We start from the raw sequence: 23,413 nt of genomic DNA, 5'->3' as shown, positions 1-23,413 counted from the left end.
TTTGCTGTAACGATCATGACCGTTAGTTACGTTTGAGATTGGATATGATGATTTGACGTTAGTCAAGAATGCCTTTATGATGACAAAGAAGCCATTGTCAGCACCTCGTTGAGGTCGTGCAATAGGGCTACGAGTAGACGGATGTTCCTTCTGAGATATTTCAGAAAGACTTGGCAGGACTCTTGCCACAGTACATGACTGCTAGCAGTGGTGGTACGAGAACGTACGGTCGCAAAAAGACGGCGCACCAGACGGACACTTGTCACTCACGAGAGGGAAGACCATCGTGTTCGGCTCTGGCGCATCGTACTGCACCTTCACCAGCAATTTGAGTAGCAGTTGGCAGCAAATTGACACAAAGAAACTGTTACAAATCGTTTAACTTCAAGCATCGAGTCAGACGCCCTGTAGCGTACATTCCACTGACTTCAAATCACCGCCATTTGATGCTTCAGTAGTGTCAAGTGAGAGCTCACGCTGGAGAGCACAGTGAAGGACTGTTGTGTTTTCTGATGAAAGATGGTTCTGCCTCGGCGCCAGTGACGGCCGTGTGTCGGTTGGAGAGAGACAAGTTCAGGGCGCGCAACCAACCAGCCTACACGCTAGACACACTGGACATACACCTAGAGTTACATTCTGGGGAGCAATTTAGTATGACAGTAGGAGAACTCTCGTGGATATCCCACGCTCCCGACTGCCAATTCATACGTCCGTCTGGTGGATCGACCTGCTGCACCGCCATTCATGAACAGCATTCCACTGGATATTTTCCAACATGATAACGCTGTTGTAATACAACATGCTCTACAGAGTGTCGACATGTTGCCTTGACCTGTCTGATCACCAGATCTGACTCCAACCGAGCACGTACAGGACATTGTCGGACAACAACTGCGGCGTCATTCACAAACATCCCTTTATTGACAGATGGTGTGCAACAGACCTGGAACTCGTTCACACAAACTGTCATCAGACACCTGTACTGGCCAATGCATACACGTTTGCATGCTTGCATTCAATACTCTGCGGCGATTACATCGATTACATCTGACCATTTAGGAAAGAAAAAGAGATTTGAGGTCTTTCCAACATCCTTCTTGCGCACTTGCAACTTTACAGGAACAGCAAAGGGAGCCAGTGCAATGTTAAAAAATATATCGATTCAACCACTTGTTTATAGTGTAAAACACTAAGATTGACGCGTTTCGGAAGTCAAGCTTCCATCATCAGAACATTAAAAACTGAAGGATCCTGTTAAAACTCGCTAAAATGGAACATGCACGAGGCATAATAAAATTCATAGTAAAACTATAACATCAACGAAGACGCACGGGCGGTTTACGACGATAGAGGAGAGAGCCATGTGGTTAGATGTTAAACACCATAGGTGACACCATTTTAGACTTTTTTATATTTTGACGACTATGTGGAGATGCACCTTGGAAGACACGGCTGCAACAAGGGAAGTAGACACGATGTTTTAATTTTATTATCAATTTCATTGTGCCTGGTGCATGTTCCATTTTAGCGAGTTTTAACAGGTTCTTTTACTTTTTATTATTCTGATGATGGAAGCTTGACTTCCGAAACGCGTCAATCTTGGTGTTTTACACTATAAACAAGTGGTTGAGCCGATATAGTTTTTAACATTGACATTCACAACCACGACCTCTCATCCAGTACGGATAAAATCAAAGAGGCAGTGCAAGTTGTGCAGAGTATCCTCCGCAGTACACGATTCCTATGACACGTGAAAATCGCTCCGTCTTCCATCTTCCTCCAGCAGAGCCAGCACACCGGCCATAATGACCTGAAAGTAAACTAGACGTTACCTTCCAAACATCGATCCTCCGGCTTCGAAACCAAAACTGAAACTGCAGCTCCATCATCGCCACTGTGAACCTGTTTTCCTTTTTCCCTCTTCTTCTCTCTCCTTTTTTTTCTTTTCCTTTTTTTTTTATGCTGAAGACCACCTGTATTTCTCGTCCGAGTCCGGGGCATTACTTTTCGCGCCAATTACAGAGCGGAGAAATATGGCTGGCTCGTTCTGCGGCGAAAAGTCGTAAAGCGGCTGCCGGGTAGGAAGGCCTTAATAAAGTCGAAGGCCCCGGCTGAGGCTGGCGAGGTAGGCAGGCCGGTGTAAACAAGCGAGGCGGGGGCAGCCGGTGGGGGCGGTCGCGTGCGCACGCCACGTTCCGCCCCCGCGCTGCCCACGCCTGGCACTGGGGCCAGCGAGAGCACCCCGCCGGCACGCCACGCCGGCTGGCACCGCCGCCTCCACGCCACCCCTCCCTGCCACCCCCCTCCCCCCCCCCTAACTCCCCAGACCCCCTTTGTTACCAGTCACTTCCGGCGCTCAGATGTCCCCCACAACTTTGTTATGTATCTCGCAGACAGACCAGAGCGTCCGGGGCCGACGTAAAAGTTTCCACAGCAGCCTCGGTTCCCACAGATTCCAGAAAAGAAGTATCCATTTACGGTAAGGCGGTGTAAGGAGGCTGTTTGGTGATGCTAGCTGAGACGGAGGGCGGCAAATGATGAGGCACGACAGTCTTTCGGGGAAATATTGGGGTGCACGTGAAATTATTTCACATGTAGCGAAGATGATTATATAATTTATCCCTTGAACAAGCAATTCGGACTTATTCCCTTGCTCGCTGAGGAGGTTCGTATCCTGTAATTTTGATGATGTGAATTTGTTACCTATTGTATGTTGCGAGGGATAAGATATCTCCTTTCTGTCACCCGTACTCAACGCAATAAAAAATTATATAGGGTGATTCGAAATGAATGGAACATAGGAAAATGTTCCTGTGACTTCATTAATCAGTTTATTTCAGAAATGCATGTATTAATTGAACGGTTAACTCTCACAGTTCAGCTTCGCAGCAATGAAACAATAGGAAGTCACCGTTGTTGTTCATCTCTGGCGTTAATACTGAACATTGCGGTATCCACGACAGAAAACGTGCATTATAACGCAGATACACGAATACACAACTAATAACACTAGGCAACAATGAAAATGTTTCGGGCTTAAAAATAGTAAATTCACATGTATTTCCGTCTTCTGAATTCAAAAATCGCCATAAAATGATAGATTATCTCTGGTTTAGAAGATAAATCGACATTTCATTTTTTAGAGTGAAGATTTTAAATTTGGGGGAATTTTTTTTTGGAGTTGGCACACCTGTCAAATAACAAAACACAAATGCCCTTCAGCTGTTTGTAAGTCATAAACATAGATACTGTTGCTGTGACTGTGAATTACATGTAGTTTCTACTCAAATTAATGCCAAATTTCTGGTTCGCGAGTGCTTTTTTTAGTGTAAAATTTGTAAAAACGCCACGAAAGTGTGTAAATATGGTGAATAACTTTTGTTGTGCTTATAATTTGGTGGTAGCCTACAAACCATACAGATGACTGCTATTTCTGTCTGACTCCACCTTTAAAGGCAGGATTGTCTATGAAGAAAAGAAGAACAGTTCAGTACCCGAATCTTTCATCTGCTATTCGACCCATTCCACATTCTGATAGTTTACTAGTTCCTACTCCACCCGAAAACTGTGTGTTTGAAGTAGAAAATGTAGACAGTGTGGAACAAGAAGAACCAAACAAGCCATGCACATCCCATGACCCTGATTTTGAGGGAAAAGATGATAAACCGCACAGACTGAGTCAAGCGGAATTGAGTGATATCATTAGAGACCTTTGCCTGTCAAAGGAGAAAGCAGAAATTCTTATGTCTCGACTACAGCAATGGAATCTTGTCCAAAGTGATGTGAGAATCTCACAGTACAGAAAATGTCACATGGAACTGCTTCCCTTTTTTGAGAAGAAAAATAATCTTGTTGTTTTCTGCGAGGTTAATGTCTCGATGAAATCTTTGAATTTGAACCATGATCCAACTGAATGGAGGCTATTCATAGACTCCTCCAAGCTTAGTTTGAAAGCTGTGTTACTTCACAATGGGAACCCTCTATAACCTATTCCTGTTGGTCATGATGTTCACATGAAGGAGACATATGCAATTATGACAGCTCCCTTGGACTCAATTAAATATCATGAACACAAATGGAAAATCTGTGGTGTTCTAAAAGTCATTGCCATACTCTTAGGAATGCAACCGGGTTACACAAAGCATTGCTACTTCTTATGTATGTGGGACAGTAGAGATAGGAAATTGCATTATATTAAAGAAGACTGGCCTGCAAGATATCTTGACCCTAGCGAGAAAAATGTCTTTGCCAAGCCTCTTGTGGACCCAAAAGGCGTTCTTTTTCCACCCCTGCATATCAAGCTGGGTTTGATGAAAAACTTTGTCAAAGCTATGAACCGAGAAGGACAGGCCTTTAAGTACATAAGAGAGAAATTTTCGAAATTAAGTTATGAAAAAGTTAAGGAAGGCATTTTTGTCGAACCACAAATAAGAGAACTTGTAAAGGATCCTGCATTTGACCAAGTTTTGGAGGGGAAAGAAAAGGAAGCTTGGGAAGCCTTCAAGGGTGTTGTTCATGGATTTTTAGGCAACAAAAGAGATGACAACTATAAGCATTTGGTGACAGTGCTCCTGCAAAAATACTGTAAGCTTGGATGCAACATGTCCCTTAAGATCCACTTTCTCCACTCCCACCTAGACGTTTTCCCTCCTAGTTGTGGAGCTGTTAGTGATGAACATGGTGAGAGATTCCATCAGGACATTTCTGTTATGGAACAAAGATATCAGGGCCGTTGGAATGAAATAATGCTTGCGGATTACTGATGGTCTTTGTGAAGGGATTTTGCGGAACTCCATTACAAGAGGCAAGCTAAAAGACGACGAAGTCAATAGGCCACCACATGATTCTCTTCAGACACGACCATCTGCGAAGTATTTTTCCAGCAGAACTCTTAGCATGTAATTACCAGTTAAAAAAATGAAATGCGCTTTCATTGTTGTTAGCATGTATGTAATTAAAATGAATCCTCTTCTCTCAATCCGTTAATATGTAATACTTCCACCTTGTGTATATCATAGAAACTAGAGCTAATAAATATTTTTCATTGTCATACTTGTTTTCCTCTACCCAAAATTAGTAGGAATTGCCTCATGGAGTGCTCGAAACATTCAAAAATTATTTTTTTGTTGCCCAGTGTAATCATTGTTAAAAGACGTTTTCGGGCCAAGTTCAGAAATGTGGCATCGTTTCGTCACAGTACTTATAGATGGGTAAAACAATTCAAAGAGACAGTATGCATATGCAACAAGAAAACCAAATGGTGGCCACCTGTCAAGAATGGAGTGGTGGAAACCATTCGTACGGTATATGAAAGAAGCCCCGGAAAATCCTCACGTCTTGCCAGCACAAAGGTAAATGTGTCGCAATCAAAAGTGTGTAGCACAAGCGTTTGCGGTTCAAGCCTTACAAACTCAAATGTTTCAGGTGTTAAAACCAGACAGTAAACCAAAAGACAGACAAACTGTGCAATGATTTTCAAGTATCGATGGAGGTGGATGGTTTCGCAGACTGACGTGTGTTCTCTGATGAAGCCACATTTCACGTAAGTGGCACATTGAACAAGCGTGATTTGAGAGTATGGGATGCGCCCAATATGCATGGCTCAAACATGATCGTGATTCTCCGAAACTTGATGTTTTCTGCTCCACAACCAGCCACTGAGTCTTTGATCCTTTCTTTCTCGCAGAATCTACCATTACAAGCATAACCTATCTCGATGTGCTTTCTCTTTTGTTGTTGCATCTATTGACAGCGGAGGTACCCGACTTCATTCTGCACCAGGACGGAGGTTAGCCAAAATGGTGTAATCTCGAATACGTTCCACAGCGCTGGAATGGTAGCGGTGGGTCGAATGATGTGCCGTTTATGTCCAGGGAGCAATCCAAATCACAAACGCTCATCAAGCAAGTTAAAGACTGTACTTTCTAATGGCTCGTAGCTGAAGTCGTCAGAGACTAGCGAGAGCCTGGCCAATAGGAACCCGGCCACGATATTTAGCGGTACAAAAAGACGTCGGACAGCGGCGGCATCACCTGAATAGCTTCCCGCAGTTACTGAGCCCGCGCGGGCCCACGCTACGGCGGCCCGGGTATCTCTGCCGTGTCCGTCCTAAGTGGGGAATCCGAATCGCCGTCGCATAAGAAAGATGCACATTGTGGGCCTTTAATGCAGCGTTCGACGACGTAAAATGGTTCAAGACGTTCCAGATTCTGAGGAAAATAGGGGTAATGTACAGGGAGCGACGGGTAATGTATAATTTGTACAAGAGCCTAGAGGGAATGTTACCAGTGCGCGACCAAAAACGAAGTGCTCGGATTAAAAAGGGTGTAAGACGGGGATGTAGTAGCAGCGAAGAAAAATTAAATGATCTGCTGAATGGAATGTACAGTCTACTGAGTAGAGAATATGGACTGAGAGTAAATCGAAGAAAGACGAAAGTAATGAGAAGTAGCAGAAATGAGAACAGCGGGAAACTTAACATCAGAATTGGTTCTCACCTAGGCAGCAAAATAACAATTGACGTACGGAGCAAGGATGACATTAAAAGCAGTCTAGCACTGGAGAAGAAGGGCATGCCTGGCCAAGACAAGTGTAGAAGTGTCAAATGTAATCCATAATTTGAGAAAGAAATGTCTGAGAATGTACGTCTGGAGCACAACATTATATGAGGGCTGTCCAGAAAGTAAGTTACGATCGGTCGCGAAATGGAAACGACTATGAAAATCCGATAAAGGTTTGCAAAGATGTGTTGGGCAGTGTCTCTAGTATGACTCTAGGTAGAATTATGTCGCTCTTTTCATTCCTGAGCTCTTAGTGAGCGCGTAAAGATGTTATAGAAAATAGTGTCTCCCGCCAAGTACGAGGGCCTGGTGATAATTTTCCCCTGAATCTATGCAACCAACATTACATGTCGTGCGGTTTCTTCTTCAAGACTATTCTCAGCCTCATTCTGCAGGGGCAATTAGGATGTTCCTGCATCGTTTCAATTGGAAATGTTTGGTTAACCACAATACAGCCCGTAATTGTCTCCCACTGAGTTTCATCTCTGCTCAAACGAACCGCTGTCTATGAGGACAACATTTTGGCACAGACAACGAGCTTTAGGCCAGCGTAGAGAATTCACGGAAAGCACTGGCGGCTGCCTTCTATGATGAGGGAATTGGAAAGTTGGTACAACGCTACGACGAATGTCTGAGTCAGAACGGCGACTACGTAGGGAAGTAGCTGAAAGGTGTAGCTAACTGTTACAAATGAAACATTTCTGATTTTCACTGTGATTTTCATTTCGCGATCAATCGTAACTTACTTTCTGGACAGCCCTCGTATGACAGTGAAGCATTGACTGTGGGAAGATGGGAACAGATGAGAATCGAAGCATTTGAGATGTGGTGCTACAGACGAATGTAGAAAATGAGGTGGACTGAAAAGGTAAGCCGGCCGCGGTGGTTGTGCGGTTCTAGGCGCTCCAGTCCGGAGCCGCGCTGCTGCTACGGTCGCAGGTTCGAATCCTGCCTCGGGCATGGATGTGTGTGATGTCCTTAGGTTAGTTAGGCTTAATTAGTTCTAAGTTCTAGGGGACTGATGACCACAGCAGTTGAGTCCCATAGTGCTCAGAGCCATTTTTTTTTTTTGAAAAGGTAAGGAATGAAGAGGTTCTCCGCAGAATCGGAGAGGAAAGGAACATGTGGAAAACACTGACAAGGAGAAGGGGCAGGCTGATAGGACATCTGTTAAGACATCAGGGAATGACTTCCATGGTACTAGAGGGAGCAGTAGAGAGCAAAAACTGTAGAGGAAGATTGTAATGCATCCAGCAAACAGTTGAGAACATAGGTAGCAAGTGCTGCTTTGAGATGAAGAGTTTTTTGTATGTCCATCCCTTTGGGTGGAGGTCTTGGGGCCCACGGCCGCTTACTACTGTAAGAGAATGAAACGTCTACAGCCGTCCTTATGACCTTATTTATTGTTTAGCTACAAGTCCTTGGTTGATGCTGAAGGGATTATCACCAACCATATATACTCTGCGTTAGTGGCCAACATAACTGGTTCACGCAGACTGTATCCGTGATGTCAGCACACCAACCATCAACTGCACTGAAGCACCAGAAATGGTAGCCCACAATAAATAAAATCATAAGGATGGCTGTAGACGTTTCATTCACTTAAAATGAAGTAATAAGTGCTATTGACAGGGAATCAAATTGATTCCATGTTTTTAGATTTCCAGAAGGCTTTCGACACCGTTCCTCACAAGCGTCTTCTAACCAAACTGCGTGCCTACGGAGTATCGCCTCAGTTGTGCGACTGGATTCGTGATTTCCTGTCAGAAAGGTCACATTTCGTAGTAGTAGACGGAAAGTCATCGAGTAGAACAGAAGTAATATCCGGCTTTCCGCAAGGAATCGTTACAGGCCCTCTATTGTTCCTCATCTGTATTAACGACATAGGAGACAATCTGAGTAGCCGTCTTAGATTGTTTGCAGATAATGCTGTCATTTACCGTCTTGTAAAATCATCAGATGATCAAAACGACTTGCAAAATGATTTGGATAAGATATCTGTATAGTGCGAAAATTGGCAATTGACCCTGAATAAAGAAAAGTGTGAAGTTATTCACATGAGTACTAAAAGAAATCAGCTAAATTTCGATTACGCGATAAGTCACACAAATCTGAGGGCTGTAAATTCAACTAAATACTTAGGGATTACAGTTACAAGTAACCTAAATTGGAACGATGACATAGATAATATTGTGGGTAGAGCAAACCAAACACTGCCATTCATTGGCAGAACACTTAGAGACTGCTTACACTACGCTTGTCTGCCCTATTCTTGAGTATTGCTGTGCGGTGTGGGATCCGCATCAGGTGGGACTGACGGATGACATCGAAAAAGTACAAAGAAGGGCAGCTCGTTTTGTATTATCGCGAAATAGGGGAGATAGTGTCAAAGACATGATTCGTAAACTGGAGTGTCAATCATTAAAACAAAGGCGTTTTTCGTTGCGACGGGATCTTCTCATGAAATTTCAATCACCAGTTTTCTCCTCCGATTGCGAAAACATTCTGTTGGCACGCACCTACATAGGGAGAAATGATCGTCATGATAAAATAAGAGAAATCAGGGCTCGCACAGAAAACTTTAAGTGCTCGTTTTTCCCGCGTGCCGTTCGAGAGTGGAACGGTGGAGAGACAGAATAAAGGTGGTTCATTGAACCCTCTGCCAGGCAATTTATTGTGAATAGCAGAGTAATCACGTAGATGTAGATGTAGAAAACTGAGATGAAGAGGTCGACACATGAGAGAAATTCGTGGAGGGCAGCATCAAACCAGTCAGGAGACTGATCAGTCAAATAAAATGCATTGGTTTCCATCGTCTTCTGCACCCTCATTCTCTTGATCACTGCTGATTCTTCCGACTGTTATGGGTAGTTTCCCACTCTAAGAGAGTACACTAAATCTCTACCCGCCCTCTCAGACCAGATCTTAGGCACAACGAGGCCGTCACTGCTGATTATTATTATTCAGAATTCAAGCAGTGGCTAGGCTAAATTTTGAGGGCCAGTATTACTCGTGACAGACGGTAGACGACGGGTCCATCCACGATGCAGATACGCACGCTACAGCCACAGAGCCGTCCTTCTGCCTCTTCCCCCTCCCGACACGTGGAGCTGCAACCTGCACAGATGGAGAGAGACGGTGTCGGAGCCTAATTCTGAGGCACGAGCGTAGTCTGGACCTCTGGCGGAGGTGCTGTCACCGCGGCCAGGCGCGTCTCCCGCCAGCGTGTCTGCCCCGGAGAGTTAGCGCCCGGCGGCGATAAAGGCCCGCTATCTGGCGCGCCCTGGCGGCGCGGAAACGGCGCCTGTCCCCGCCGTCCCGCCGGTATCTCAGCGGCGCGGAGGGCAACTTGCAAAGAGCCGCCGCCTCTGGAACGGCGTCGTAAAGCCCGCGGCTGCCGGCACCCCCGGGCTGGGACCCAGCAGCGCCGGGCGAGGCGAGCCGGCGGCGGGCCAACGGCTTCCTTAATGAAGGCCAGGTCCACCGGCTCCGCCCGCGCTTACGCTGGAATTCATGCCGGGCCGTGTCGTCCGAGGGGCGGTAACGGCATCGGTGATGTTGCACTTTGGCCCGCTCTGGCCGACACCTAGTGCGGAAGCCTATAAGGCGCGTATAAGGAAAGGGCAACACTCACTAAGGCGCAGCTACGTTATTCCCGGGCTTGTAAGTGGTTCACCCGTTTGTTCACTGGCTGCTAATAAGGGTAATACTTAACGGGCGTCTGCAAGTTGTACGCATATCCTGCTAATAGGACGTCGATACACTGACTAGCAACATACCATTACCGCCTTCTTAAGAGCGTGTTGGACCACCGCTGAAATAAACTACTGACTATTAAAATTGCTACACCACACAGACGCGAAATTTAACCGACAGGAAGATGATGCTGTGATATGCAAATGATTAGCTTTTCAGAGCATTCACACACGGTTGGCGCCGGTGGCGACACCTACAACGTGCTGACATGAGGAAAGTTTCCAACTGATTTCTCATATACAAACAGCTGTTGAAAGGCGCTGCCTGGTGAAACGTTGTTGTGATGCCTCGTCTAAGGAGGAGAAATGCGTACCATCACGTTTCCGACTTTGATAAAGGTCGGATTGTAGCCTACCGCGATTGGGGTTTATCGTATCGCGTCATTGCTGCTCGCGTTGGTCGAGATCCAATGACTGTTAGCAGGATATGGAATCGGTGGGTTCAGGAGGGTAACACGCAACGCCCTGCTGGATCCCAGAGGTCTTGTATCACTAGCACTCGAGATGACAGGCATCTTATCCACGTGGCTGTAACGGATCGTGCAGCCAAGTCTCTATCCCTGAGTCAACAGATAGGGACGTTTGCAAGATAACAACCATATGCATGAACAATTCGACGACGTTTGCAGCAGCACGTTTGCAGCAGCAACTCGATGACCATGGCTGCGGTTACACTTGAATCTGCATCACAGACACGAGCGCCTGGGATGGTGTACTTAACGACGAACCTGCGTGCACGAATGGCAAAACGTCATTTTTTCCGATGAATCCAGGTTTTGTTTACTGCATCATGATGGTCGCATCCGTGTTTGGCGACATCGCCGTGAACGCACATTGGAAGCGTGTATTCGTCATCGCCATACTGGCGTATCACCCGGCGTGATGGTATGCGATGCAATTGGTTACACGTCTCGGTCACCTCTTGTTCGCAGTGACGTCACTATGAACAGTGGACGTTACATTTCAGATATGTTACGACCCGTGGTTCTACCCTTCATTCGATCCCTACGAACCCTACATTTCAGCAGGGTAATGCACGACCGCATGTTGCAGGTCCTGTACGGGCCTTTCTGGATGTAGAAAATGTTCGACTGGTGCCGTGGCCAGCACATTCTCCAGATCCCTCACCAACTGAGAACGACTGGTCAATGGTGGCCGAGAAACTGACTCGTCACAATACGCCAGTCACTACTCTTGATGAACTGTCTTATCGCGTTGAATCTGCATGGGGAGCTGTACCTGCACACGCCATCCAGGCTCTGTTTGACTCAATGCCCAGGCGAATCAAGGCCGTTATTACGGTGAAAGGTGGTTATTCTGGGTACTGATTTCTCAGGATCTATGCACCAAAATTGCGTGAAAATGTAATCACTTGTTAGTTCTAGTATAATATATTTGTCCGAATACCCGCTTATCATCTGCGTTTCTTCTTGGTGTAGAAATTTTAATGGCCAGTTTCGTACATTCCAGTACCGATACTGCGTGACTAGTTTTCGACAAGTCTTTGGAATAAAACAGGCTTAGTTTCTGTCCGTTAATCGCTGTTTATACGCTATCCAGTCGCCTTAATGTCACCGCCTGTCAAAAGCCTTATATCCTACTTTTGCATGGCGGACCACTGTGCGACGTGCATGAAGAAAGTCAGTGAGGATACGGGAGATTTGGAGCCATGTTGATATCACTGCCGTGGCGAACAGCGCTAGGTTTCTCGGTTGCGGATCCATGCCGCGAACAGCCCGATCGAGGTGGTCCTGTAGGTTATCGATCTGGTTTAAATCGGGAGAGTTTGCTGGCCAGGTGACTACGGTACACTCTTCGTTGTGTTCTTGTAACCGCGCACACTGCGAGATGCCTAACACATTGCTTGTCCTGTTGGTAGATGCCACGGAGCTTCAGGGGTAGACAGGGTCTCTCGAGGCTAGTGTTCGTGAACTCCATGTTCCCAAACAAGGATGCCACCGGGCCGACTTGTATTGATCCAGTGTGCCTTCTATCATGACGATATCACACAGGGAATGCCGTCAGCCTGAACCTTTCCGCCCATTTTTTCAGAGTGTTTGCTTTCAGACGTGTCACGACATAGACACCAACGGCCCGTGGAGCATAAAACTTGATTCATGCGAAAAGGCCAACTGTCGCCAGTCAGCGGACGACCAGTTTCGAGACTGACGTGCCAATTCCAGCCTTAGTCGCCGATGAACAGCAGTCATGACGAGCGCATTAACTGGGCGCGAGCTGCCAAGGTCCATTCGGGCAACGTTCGCTGAACAGTCATTGAGGAGACGCCGTTGGTAGTCGTTGGGGCAGTTGCGCAACAGTTGCACATCCATTCGCCCGTAGACATCTGCGCAGCCATTGTTCATCACTTTTACCCATGGCCCCTAGTGCCTCCGCGCTGGTTTTGGATATTGCCATTCGGCCATGCACGGTACACATCAACCACAGCGGCACGCGAACAATTTACAAGCCCAGCCGTTTCGCAAATGTTGTTACCCTTGGCGCGAAAGGCAATGATCATGCCCTTTTGTACGTCACGTAAATCGCTCCGTTTCCACATCACGACAACGACTGCACCAGTTTCCACGTGTCCCCGAAACGCTTTTAAACATCCCGCACAGCTAGAGCTGCAACCTGACGTCTGTGATTGGTTATTGCACGTTGACGTCCAACATCGGCGGTAGTCACGTTAATATTGAGACGTTGCAACAGGGTAATTCCGTCTGAAAGCATGGCGCGACGCAGTTTTCTGAAAGCGTATGGATGGCACTGCGAATTAATTGTGGTTTCACACTCGAGGAGATAAAGTATAATTATTGTCCAGGTAACTGAAACTCAGTCAAGAGAACCCATCCCCTTAATTCTGCCTGCCCGTACTGCCTCAACAGCAAAGCGAAAGTCACCACAGAGGCAGTTGTAAAACATGAGAAAAATGAAGGCGTATGATATGTTTTGTCTCCATAGAAAAATATTTTGCCCACGAAACACTGTGCAAGACGTTTCAAACGCACAGCGAAATAGATTCCAGTGTTAGGGCGAAATGGGAAACATTCAATATACAGAACAACCATGTGGGAATTATAATAACGTGACATCAAGAGAGCAGTCAGGTTAAAAAGGGCTTTAGGCCTAGGTGTGTCTATCTCCAACAGACTTCGACGTGTACCTTCGAGAAACTACGATGGAAATAAAAGAACGATTCAGGAGTAGGATTAAAATCCACGCTGAAAGAATATAAAAGATAAGATGCTATTCTGAGATTGGGTATCCTTCGTTAGTCTGAGAACGAATTACTGGATATGTAGAATTAACATCTGCACACACTGTGAGACGAGAGTAGACCAAAGAAAGATCAAAGTACTGCTGGCTAACAGATATGAGATTCGCGATATATTTAACATCATAACTGAGCACCCTGTAGTAGATTCAGTGACGAAATGAAACAAGAAATATATAAGAAAGAGGCTAGAACAGTTAAAGAGGGCATTACTCACGAGAAGAAGTCTATCACTTTCAAATATAGCACTTAATTTGAGGAGGAAATTTGAAAATGTACGTCTGCAATGTAGAATTGAAGTATATCATGGACTGTGGCACGTCTGCAATGTAGAATTGAATGAAAGTGTATCATGGACTGTGGCAAAACCAGAGAGGAAGAGAATCGAAGCAATTGGGATGTGGTAACACAGAAGTTCTTGAAAATGAAGAGTACTGATAAAAGCTAGGACCTTATCCGTGGAATCTACGAGGAAATGAATATGTAGGGAATTCCCATTAAAACAAGGGATATGATGTCAGACTACGTTTTAAGAGGTCAGGGAATCACTTTAATAAAGGAAAAAGGAACTATGGGAGACATAGACTGGAATTTACCCCCAAAAAGAAAAAAAGCCGATGAAGTACTGTGTAACTGCGATTCTTAAGACAAAGAAGCAAAGGGAAGGATACGTCACATCAACCCCATCAGAAAAGTATAAATAAAAACTGCGGTTTGGAAACCCAAGTTGGAAGGCATTCTTGTAGAATATTAAAAGTGTTCTACATCTACATCTACATTTATAGCCTGCAAGCCACCCAACGGTGTGTGACGGAGGGCACATTATGTGCCGCTGTCATTACCTCCCTTTCCTGTTCCAGTCGCGTATGGTTCGCGGGAAGAACGACTGCCGGAAGGCCTCGCGCGCGCTCGAATCTCTCTAATTTTACATTCGTGATCTCCTCGGGAGGTATAAGTAGACGGAAGCAATATATTCGATACCTCATCCAGAAACGCACCCTCTCGAAACCTGGACAGCAAGCTACACCGCGATGCAGAGCGCCTCTCTTGCAGAGTCTGTCACTTGAGTTTGCTAAACATCTCCGTAACGCTATCACGCTTACCAAATAACCCTGTGACGAAGCGCGTCGCTCTTCTTTGTATCTTCTCTATCTCCTCTGTCGACCCGATCTGGTACGGATCCCACACTGATGATCAATACTCAAGTATAGGTCGAACGAGTGTCCGCGGAATTTGTGCAATCTATTTGTGGTCCTCTAGAGTAAATCGCATGTTCGTGTGTGGGAGCATTTTCCAAGTGTATGCGTAGCGTGTATCCGAGACGGCACTTGGGTACCAGACAGCCGTTAACCTAGTGGTGTGTGGGGAAGTGCCTAAAAAACATATCCTAGCTGGTCGGAACATAGACTCCCGTCAATCCGCGAGTTGCATTCGATCCGGGTCAGGCTAGCCTCCCAGTGTTCCTGGATTAAACAATGCGCAACAGAAATAAAGGATCACTTTTCGAAACCCCTTAATTGTCACCCATTGTGGAGATAAATTTGAAACTCAGCTCAAAAGCGTCTACAACCTTCCTCTGTAATGGTGCAAAAGCGTGAGAGGTACCGACAAATGTTAAAGAAAGATCATAGCACGGAAGTTGATGTGAGCTGTAATGTGGGGTTAATAATATCACATTGCCACCAAATTTCGCCACAACTCTGCCCAACGACACCGCTGATGTGTCACGCGATGAGAAGGACGTCACACCCACTGTTACCGATATTTCACCCATTGACAAACTGCCTATTGGGTTCTGTCTCGTGTTCTTCGGCCGACGTTAATCTAATGATTTTACTGACGTTTCGCCAGCACGAGTGGCTGGCATTGTCAAAGCTTCACCCTCCATTGCCGGTGGTGAACTGGAGCAGAGCTCGCGGCCGCAGATTATATGTACCTGGCGCGCCAACGTCCGAGGGATTCTCCGCGGTCATGTCCGGTGCGGTTCTCCTCTTGCTACCTGCGATGGTCGCTCGCTGCAGTACGAGAAGCCGGATACGTTTACCCTAAGGCTTTCCTCTTTCTTGTTGAAACTGTTCGCGTGTTTTTGTATTTCTACAGCTTCTCTGAACAAGCGCGTGTGATAGTGCTTCTCTCCAGCCAGAACTTTCGTGTAGTCGAATTTTATTAAGTGGTCGGTCTCACTCAGTGCGTGCTCTGCCACGGCCGATTTCTCCACCTGCCCCAACCTGTAATGTCGCTTATGCTCTTTGATCCTGGTGTTGATTGATCCTATAGTAATTCCGACATAAACTTTTCCGATGTGCGTGGTATACGGTATATTCCCGACATTGCAAGTGGGTCCCGTTTCTCCTTTGCCGATGTAAGACAAACTTTGATCTTCCTTGTCCGTTTGAAAATCGTCTTTAGGCCGTGTTTGCAGAATATACGGCCGATTCTGTCCGTCACTCTGGGAATGTATAGCAGGAAGGGCGTACCCGACATTTCTTTTTCTGATTCCCTAGTTCGCCGAGTGTTTGGCTCTCTTACGTTTCCAATACAATTTGTGGAGTACTCATTGCTCCTGAGAACACTTTCCAGGTGTTGCATTTCACGTAAGAGATGCTGCGGCTCGCGTTACGAGCGTGTTAATCATACCTCGTTTCTGGGTCGGGTGGTGGTTTGATAGTTTGTGCAGGTAGGGTCCGTGTGTGTCGGTTTCCGATACACACTGTGTCCCAGGTTTTCACCATGCCTTGTGACCAGCATTATCACACCCGCTTGTTCAGAGAAGCTGTAGAAATACAAAAACACGAGAACAGTTTCAACAAGATAGAGGAAAGCCTTAAGGTAAACGGATCATGGCATCCCGTACGGCAGCGAACGACCGTCGCACGGAGCAAGAGGAGAACCAAACCGGAAAATTACCTTGGAGAAGCCCTCGGACGTTGGCGCGCCAGATACATATAGTCTGCGGCCGCGAGCTCGGCTCCAGTTCACCACCGGCAATAGAGGGTGAAGCTTTGACAATGTCAGCCACTCGTGCTGGCGAAACGTCAGTAAAATCATCAGATGAACGTCGGCCGAAGAACCCGAGACAGAAGCCAATAGGCAGTTTGGCAACAAGTGGCCACGAAAGCCTTAATAATTTTATTTCACCCATTCTTTTGACGTCTCTGAGATGGAGGTCAGAACCGCGCATTAGGGTCAGGTTTCTTCGACGCTTATTAGGTATGGTTTGCCTACCTTCAGCTGCTAGAGCAGCTGACACGTACATTTGTAATGTGCTCAACAAAGGTGCGTGGGTGGCAACGAGGACGTTGCCGAACTGGGACGGGTGGTGTTAGAGGAACCCTTTGCTGCGTTATTTACGTAGCACTCCAGCGTAATCAAATCACACGAGGGCGGGAAACAGGACGGTTGAAAAAGCATAAGTACCATTCGATGCTTCGGATGACGTCCAAATTTCGTCGAATGATTCTGAATGGTCCCTTCTGATTCCAACCTGTACACGAAAGCAAAAATACCAGTCGCGCTACATTCCAAAGCGCTGCCATCAGCTTCAGTACGGATGCAGCCTCTCAGTTCCATTTGAGAAGGGCTGAAACATGCAGGGTGTCGGCAGCGTCAAGAACAACTTCCTGTTGCACATCGCACTGCGATCTGTCATTTTCAGCCGTGAAATGTGTGGGAATCAACGCCCCAGGAAAAGAGGTGGTGTCGTTGACACTTTTTACGCAACCCCCCTGATGCCTTTTAGTGTCAGTTCTGAACGGCATTGTGTCTGAAATATTTTCCTTGGTCACCCTCAATAGAACCGCGGTTCTGACCTCCACCGCAGATGCGTCAAAAGAAGCGGTAAGATGTGAGCAAGAGGGACCAGCGTGTGACACATCCACTGTGCCCTTGGGCAGAGCTATGGTGAAATATGATGATAGTGAGCCATCCTTAACCCATCTTACAGCCCACATGATTTTCTGACTTGTGGCCTTTTTCTGAAATGTGTCGACACCTTGCTGTTTGAAGAGTCGCCGAACCCGAGGATAACATCGTAGGGCGCCATGCCCTTGTTCCATCACCGAGGTAAGTTGTAGGCATCTTTGAGCGAAATTTAAAACTTACGTGTCGCAATGGGAGACAATTACATTTCGAAGGTGTGAACTTTTTATTTTGTTGCGCAGTGTAGTAATGACGTTGACATATTACACTGCAACCGAGGTGAAAGTATCTGAAGCTGGCCCATATGCATCCAGATCCAAGTCGTCACCGTAATAAATTATCATTTGTAGGTGTATGTTCCCATTATTCCCACAGATTTCAAAATTTGTCCTGCTGTGGATAGTGTGACAAGTCACAAACATTTAAGAATTGTAAGACGTGTATATTTCTATTGTCTATTGTCAAACCAGAATTTATGAAAAATGTTTATATTTTAATAATAGGATTAAGTAGGAATAACCAATATTTGTCATGTTGGAAATAATTGTGGTAGCAGGGAATGTCTGCACCAAAGTATTGTTGACAAGAGAGACCGCAAATTGATATAATTTTAAAAAAGGGCGGGAGAGACCGCGTATGGATACGTTTTAAGAAAAGAGCGGGAAAGACCGCGCATTGATACATTTTGTAATGGTAGCAGGGATTGTCTGCATCAGAAAGCATTGTTGGCAGGAGAGACCGCACTTTAGCGTTCGTAGGAAGTCAGTAGTAAGCGAGATGTGAAGCGAGTTGGTAGCAGGACTGAAGCGAGAGGTTGTGAGGAGCAGTGTGCCTGCCAGCTACCAGCTATGATTTACAAGAGATTATAAACGGATGTACAGAGACATCAACTAACTATTATCATAAGAGGAACTAATATTATTGAATTATTTTCTTTGCGAAACTCAAGACTACTGAAGGTATGTTTGCGCAATGCTAGTTGTAAGATTATTGTAAAAAGTAAGTCCCATTCGAACGTTTCTAAAATCAATTCATTACCAACAGTAAATATTTGAAGCGTTTTGAGAATCGAATTAATTTTTGCCAGCAATGTTGCATTACTGATTATAATACATCCCAAAAACCATCAACGTAAAACTTTGCAAAAAATTTATTGTTGTCAAGAAAAAGTGTAACTATGCAGCACGTAACTTCAGTCAAATTACTTAGAGAATAACGTCAACTTTGCTATTAAAGAATAACGTGTGCTTTGGTAATAAATACAGCCACTTATTATGACAGCCCACCAGCACTTAATAGAGTATGGTACACCAGAGTAAGTATATTCATGTCGCAGTTCGATATAGCAGGCAGATGGCGATCCAGTAACAGTAAAAAAGGTAAGGAACGGTTTTGGGTTGTTGCAGGTAACGACTGAGGGCCACGACGACGACACATTCTATGTTTCGTCGAAATAATCAGAAAATCACTTTTAATAAGCAGCAATTAAATTTGTATGCGAAGATTGAGAAGGAGAATAAATTTCAAAGGGAAGATTTCATTTGTTATTATTAAGCAAGACAAAGAAATCCTAAGGAAAGGTTTCATAGGTTATTGCAAAGGGAAGGTTGTGTAACAAAAGAGATATAGAGGAGACGGGAAGGTTTCAGAATCTTTGTGTTTTTAACGGCTGACAATGATATTACAAACTATTGCAAGCAAATTAGTTATTATCACAGGGATGTGTCTACAATTATCAGTCATCAGTCCCTATTCATAGTTACGAAAACGTACATCTGCAAAAAAGTGTGGGAAAGGCGTTACAAGAACCTAGCATAAATAAACTTCCCTCCCTTTACTGTTGAGAGGCATCGTAACAGTTCGGAGCAACTAAATTTTTCATTGTAACATTTCGTAAAAAAATTAGATCCTATATCGAAGAGTTCATGAGAACTTGTGATGAACCGCGTACAGATATCAAACAAGAGCAGTCTTTACAGTCAAGAAAGAAAAACAAAACAAATAATTTCCTAACGGGAAGAAAAACGTACAAGAGCAGGAAAAACTTAAGACGATCTGAAACCAGTATTAATAGCTTAATAATTGACGGAATGTGTACGATTTGAAGAGGAAATACTTTTTAAAAGTAGTCCCCATCGGGTTGCACCGTAGCTTTCACGGAGACAACCTCTGTTTTCCATTTGGATACCCTCTTCCTAACGTTTCTGCACACAGCTCGAGGAAAAGGCCTCGATGGAAGTGGAGCAGAACAGTTTTGCAGCATGAATGCAAGACACCGCTGGCTGTGTACCGTATCCGTGACCTCGCCGCAGCCACGTCTGGAACAGGGCCACGGCCTAACTCTGCGTTCCTTCTCCTCCGTTATTTGCATTCTACAGCAATCCCAGCAAATGAGGTACTTTCCTCGGCTCCTCTAGACAGCGCCATTATCCCGCAGTGTTGCTTACGGATAATTTGCCAATATCGTTCTCACCGTCAACACCTACGTGCGTCGTGCAAAGTTCCTGCATTGGTTGCTACTACCTGCGACTAAAATTGAAGAGTATTTTCGTGGGACTCCGTTCTTGTATCTCTCATAATCGGATAAGTTAATCTCATATTTGTAGACAACAAATCACGACAGTTTTACTCTCCCTGTTAATATGTATCGATAAGACGAATATCGCAATGGACTAATTTGTGGGCTCTATAGAATGGTTACATAGAAATTCCGCTTCAAAAATCAGTTTGTTTGTAACCAGAATACAAGCCGGCGCTCTCCGTAGACGCAGGGCGTCACATGAAAGACGTGATACGCAGTATTTGCCTGCACTCAGTCCAGTTACACATCGTAGAAATTTCAAATACCTGCCGAAGCTCTTGGAAACATGTGCTTCATGACCCTTCGGAGAGGACTTGGCATATACAAAGGGTACCCCCGAAGGAATGGTCGTTATTCAGGAACATCAAACGAAAGATCAATCGAAACAAAAATTTCTAGTAAAAATGGGCCCTGAAATGCACACCTTAAGCGCTGTGAACGCATACCCTATACTGTGAAACAGCTCTCTTCTACTGCAAGACATTTGTTTTCCATATTTTGGGAGGAGGTAACATGGAGAAAAAGAAGAAAAAAAATAGTCTACTGTATGTATATATATATATATATATATATATATATATATATATATATATATATATATATATATATTACTGGCCAATAAAATTACTACACCTACAACGTGCTTACATGAGGAAAGTTTCCAGCCGATTTCTCATGCACAAACAGCAGTTGACCGGCGTTCCCTGGTGAAACGTTGTTGTGATGCCTCGTGTAAGGAGGAGAAATGCGTACCACCACGTTTCCGACATTGATGAAGGTCGGATTGTAGCCTATCACGATTGCGGTTTATTGTATCGCGACACTGTGGCTCGCGTTGCTCGAGATCCAATGAATGTTAGCAGAATATGGAATCAGTGGGTTCAGGAAGGTATTACGGAACGCCGTGCTGGATCCCAACGGCCTCGTATCACTAGCAGTCTAGATGACAGGAATCTTATCGGCGTGGCTGTAACGGATTGTGCAGCCACGTCTCGATCTCTGAGTGAACGCACATTCGAAGCGTGTATTCGTCATCACCATACTGGCGTATCACCCGGTGTGATGGTATGGGGTGCCATTGGTTACATGTCTCGGTCACCTCTTGTTCGCATTGAAGGTATTTTGAACAGCGGACGTTACATTTCAGATGTGATACGACCCGTGACTCTACGCTTCATTCGATCCCTGCGAAACGCTAGATTTCAACAGGATAATGCGCGACCGCATGTTGTAGGTCCTGTACGGGCCTTTCTGGATACAGAAAATGTTCGACTGCTGCCCTGGCCAGCACATTCTCCAGATATCTCACCAACTGAAAACGTGTGACCAATGGTTGCCGAGCAACTGGTTCGTCACAGTGCGCCAGTCACTACTCTTGATGAACTGTGGTTTCTTGTTGAACCTGCATGGGCAGCTGTACCTCTACACGCCATCCATGCTCTGTTTGACTCAATTCCCAGGCGTATCAATGCCGTTATTACGGCCAGAGTTGATTGTTATGGGTACTGATTTCTCAAGGTCTATGCACCCAAGTTGCGTGAAAATGTAATCACATGTCAGTTCTAGTATATTTGTCCAATGAATACCCGTTTATCATGTGCGTTTCTTCTAGGTGTAGCAATTTTAATGGCCAGTAGTGTATATATACAAGTTGCCTCTCGTAGGAGTGGTCCGGCACGTTTTCTCTGGCACATTTTGTCAGTTTCCAGTTACAAACAAAAGGATTTTTTAAGCTGAATTTAGCGTGTCCAAGCGATTGAACTGCCCCGAATTTGTCATGTGCGATAATTGTTTTATCGCTATGTATGAAGAGGGACCGTAAAACGCCATGTATAGCCAGTACTCCAGCAGCGACAGAGCAGCGCGCTGCTGCATTGCTTTAGTAACCAGCGCAGGCCAGGGCGGCACGCGAGTCGTTGCCGGAGAATTTCGTGGTTTATTGTCTCTATTAATACAGATCTATAAGGAAAGTATCGCACTAGGCTAATTTTGGGACCGCTGAATCTCTTGGATGCGCTAAATACCACTTGACACTTTCCGTCAACGTTGGGTGCCGCACGAAAGACGAACAGGGCGTGTTTCGGCTGACTCCAGCTACACATTGCAGAAACTAAGTGGAAAACATCCGTCGATGCAGTATCTTGGTGCAAATAATAATACCAAACAATTTATAATTATTCATTCACTATATGTAAGTCTAAAAATAAGTTTTTGTTAAAATAGAGCGAAGTTTATTCAGTTACTATTCTCAGTAAACAGAATATCGTTGTTCCAAGTGTTTTTTATTTTTATTTTTTTTTAATGCCAGTCATATAATCTCACTAATTTATTCAGAATTTTAGTAACTGGTACGTTCACTTTCGCAGTATCCTGAGCTAATTTCGAATAATTTTAAAGCACTCCGTCGTTAGGCTACGAGTGGCTTACCGGGACCATCCGACCGTCGTGTCATCCGCAGAATAGGATGCGGGTAGGAGGGGCATGGGGTTAGCGCACCGCTCTCCCGGTCGTTATGATGGTATTCTTGTCCGAAGCCGCAACTATTCGGTCGAGTAGCTCCTCAGTTGGAATCACGAGGCTGAGTGCACCCCGAAAAATGGCAACAGCGCAAGGCGGCCTGGATGGTCACCCATCCAAGTGCCGACCACGCCCGCCAGCGTTTAACTTCGGTGATCGCACGGGAACCGGTGTATCCACTGCGGCAAGGCCGTTGCCCTCCAAAAATTTTATCATATGCTATTCTGACTGTCAGCTCATAAATATAGGCAACTGCCACCAGTCGTTTTTTTGGAACATTTATTTTTCCCATTGAGCCGTAGTTGTGTACGGCTCTTCGAAAAGCGCGCCAGGCGGAGTGCTTCCGCGTCTAGTGTTTGCGGTGGCGCTTTCGGTTTGGCGCGCTGTTTAGATCGCTACCGCCCTCTGGCGGGAGGTGGAGCAAGTGTACGGTCGCGTGACGATCGAGGAGTACGTACTGGGCGGTGACCGAGAGAGGTGGTAGCGCGAGCGGGGCCATGCTTTGGCCGACCTCTTGGCTGTCAGGGGCTAAGTCTGCCTTACCCGCATGTACGTGGCTTATAAAGCTTAGAAACCGTGGTGCAGGAGATCAGCGCGTGGGACCGTATGTCTTCTTATCGGCCGTTGAAACCACTGGCAGCGGTTGGCTCTGACGCGCATAAGGAAGTGCAACATGTTCCCGGCGCTGGGGTGGAGTGTGAGAAGTTGAGTAAATAAGAGAAGGTGTTCAAGTTCTAGCGAAGTGTATGAGTTTCTTCACCAGTGGTTTTGTTGGGGTCGTCACACCACAGTTTTCGTTTGCCTGTCC

At 45.5% G+C, this 23,413-nt stretch overlaps 1 protein-coding gene and 1 pseudogene across 1 annotated transcript in view; both read right to left on the bottom strand.

Moving 5' to 3' along the window:
- LOC124794848 (RNA-binding protein Raly-like) overlaps positions 1-23,413 on the bottom strand; it is a 1,009,671-nt gene that overhangs the window by 560,219 nt on the left and 426,039 nt on the right. The gene's annotated exons all lie outside the window — the stretch shown is intronic.
- Positions 22,686-22,803, bottom strand: LOC124796873 (annotated as a pseudogene).

The sequence above is a fragment of the Schistocerca piceifrons genome, chromosome 4, assembly GCF_021461385.2.
Source record: "Schistocerca piceifrons isolate TAMUIC-IGC-003096 chromosome 4, iqSchPice1.1, whole genome shotgun sequence".
NCBI lineage: Eukaryota > Metazoa > Arthropoda > Insecta > Orthoptera > Acrididae > Schistocerca > Schistocerca piceifrons.
Note: the sequence above shows the minus strand (reverse complement) of the source record. Positions and strands in the feature narration are given on the sequence as shown.